Source organism: Myotis brandtii, unplaced genomic scaffold (genome assembly GCF_000412655.1).
Source record: "Myotis brandtii unplaced genomic scaffold, ASM41265v1 scaffold111, whole genome shotgun sequence".
NCBI lineage: Eukaryota > Metazoa > Chordata > Mammalia > Chiroptera > Vespertilionidae > Myotis > Myotis brandtii.
Window position 1 is genome coordinate 1,462,178 of NW_005353789.1, and position 2,930 is coordinate 1,465,107.

Consider the following 2,930-nt stretch of genomic DNA (forward strand, 5'->3'; position numbering starts at 1 on the left):
AGGGGGGGGGGGAGAGAGAGAGAGAGAGAGAGAGAGAGAGAGAGAGAGAGAGAGAAATCCTACCTATTTATGTATCATTGGTTGATTCTTGTATATACCCTGATCGGATCAAATCCTCAACCTTGGTGTACTGGAATGATGCTCTAACCACCTGAGCTACAGGGCTAGGGCCAGGAGGCACTTTCAATAACCCTCGGTGACAAGAATTGAGGGCCTAGATGACAACATGGTTCAGAAACAAGGAAATGGATTCAAGACATATTCAGGGGACAGAACTAATCGAACTTGGTGACAAAGAACAAATGTGAAGGTGAAGAAGGAGGAAAAATTGAAGGCGACTCCCAGTTTCCAGCTTGAATGGCTCAGTAGAGCTACTCAACAAGATTATAAATACACGAGGAGGAATCAGGAAAGAATTAATTTAGTTCTTCTATTAGGCACTCTAACTGTGGAGAGAGATTACTTTGGAAGTGGGTCTGAGAGTGATCAAAGTAAAGGTGTTCTGTGTGTGAATGAATGTGTCAAGTTAAAAGAGGACTGGAGTTAGAACCCTGAGGAACATAGAGAGAGGGCATTCCTCGAATCCAAGGCTCACATCTCCGCTGCCACACTGGATTCCACTCCTTTGTGCTCCTTTAGTCTTGCTCCACCAACAGCCCCTTCCTCTCTTATAGCTCCAGACTCTTCCCATTAGCCTACATACATGTGAAAGTTTTCTCTGTACTAAAAAATGAGGCCCCCTCCTGGACCATGCTTTTCTAGCTTTCACTGTATCTCATTCCCTTTCTAAATTCTTGAAAGAACAATCTAACTTCACTCTCTTTACTTCCTCATCTCCCATTCACCTGGCTTAAAGCAATCTGGCGTCTGCCTCTACCTCTACCACTTCTACCAAACTGCTAACTGTATGGTCAGCAATCATCTCCTAACTATAGAATTTAATGAACACCTTTTAGATCTTGTTCAACTTCTTTGGGGCATGAAAGTTTCTTGTAACTTTCTTTTCTTGGCTTTCAGGACACCACTGCTCTCACCCACTTCTACTATCTTCAACTGTTAGCCCTGACCCTCTGAGTGCTACATTGAACATTTTATCACTTAAAGCTTTTGGGGTTAGGTGGAGGAATAAATACACAAATCGATTGGCCATTTCCAATAGGCAACAAAATTCAACCTGTCCCAAATTGTACTCTCCTGCCCTGTGTTCCCTCTGACTCTCTCCTCCACAATCCTCCTCCTCCATCTGTAGTTTCTATATTGTTTACTGACACCTGAGGGGGAAAAAAAAAAAAGACAAATCATCACACTGTACACCTTAAACTCACAGTTATATGGCAATTCTATTTCAATAGAGCTGGGGGGAAAAAAATAAAAAAAATTAAGAAGCATCCTAGGCATGACTCTGTCACTAACTCCTGAGGATTAGTTTTACAAAGTGTTTCTTAGGATCTGCCACCTCCTTTCTATCTGCACTGTCATTGCCTTAGCTCTGGCCCTTAGATCTTCTACATAAACTGTAACAGTACCATCCTTACTGGTTCTCTCCCCTCCAACCCACCTCTGGATTGTAACCAAACCAAATGTACCAGAAGATATGTCAGATCATGCTATTCCTTTATATATTTAACTAGAGGCCCGATGCACGAAATTCATGCAAGAGTAGGCCTTCCTTCGCCCAGCTGCTGGCACCTGCTTCCCTCTGGCATCTGGAACCCAGGCTTCCCTCGCAGCCCTGGCTTTGTCCCGAAGGTCGTCTGGAAGGACGTCCAGGCTAATTAGCATATTACGCTTTTATTATTATTATAGATTTTCTTGTAGTGAGAAAACTACAACCCAGGGGCCAAATCCTGCCAGGAGCCTGCTTTTGTAAATAAAGTTTTATTGAAACACAGCCATGCCTATTGGTTTAAGTATGGTCTGTGGTTCCTTTCGTTGGATAAAGTTGAGTAGTAGCAGCAGAGATTGTGTGGCCCCTACAATACCTAAAATATTTAATATCTGGCCTTTAGAGAAAAAGTTTGCTGACCTTGCTCTGGAGACGAGGCTAAATCTCTTTCCTTGCTTGCATTAAGCATAGTGGCTGCCATTCATCATGCATCACCTATATGCCGAGCTCTGGGCTAGGAATCCCTACGTGTGTTACTTTAAACTTTACATAGAGCCCGCAGGGAAATATCACTATCCTCCTCTTGCAGATGGAGAAAACCAAGGCTTAAAGAAGTCAAAGATCTGCACAAAGCCACAAGTCAGTGGTGACATTCAAACACAGGTCAGTATGATTTCAAAGACCATACTGCTGATGCCATCGACAAAAACAAGAAGAAGATAGGCCCCTTCATTAACTATTCTCTGCTCACCTTTCTGATCGAATCTTTATGTCCTACATACTAGGGCCCTGGGCTCTACCTGGCCCCACTGAGGTTCTTGAGGTGGGCCGTTTCCTCTGCACCAAGTCCCTGTTTCGCTTTCCTGTGCCGCTAAGAGAACTCTTACAAGGCTTCTAAGCCAAGCACCCTACCATCACCTCCTCTGTGGTTGCAAGCAGCCACCCGTCCTGAGTGTCACAGGAGCAGGCTGGACCTGCCCCCACGGGAATACTTCTCACACTGCAGGACTCCTGTAGGCCGCCCTGGGACATAAAGGGACCTGCGCTCATCAAGCGGCAACTTCAGGTGCGGTCTTCTCTTCATTGCTGCGCCCCTCACCCCTTTAACCGGGGATTACACAGCTAATGCATGTTCAGTAAGTGCGTGTGGATCTGCGGTCATTTCTCCCCAGGGGAGAGAAAACGGGGAAGGTTTCTGCGGCATTGGACAGGGCTGCTATCACCGCCAAAGGGGTCGCGTGCAGCACCACCCCTAACCCCTAGGCGGCGCCCGTGCGGCTCCGCTGTTCTGCAGCTCGAGAGGCTCCGGCCAGGGAGGCCCCGC

At 46.2% G+C, this 2,930-nt stretch overlaps 1 protein-coding gene across 2 annotated transcripts in view; it reads right to left on the minus strand.

The window, feature by feature from the left end:
- The window catches only part of LOC106727225 (vesicle-associated membrane protein 7-like), a 38,066-nt gene that overhangs the window by 34,849 nt on the left and 287 nt on the right, over nt 1-2,930 (minus strand). The window lies entirely within an intron of this gene.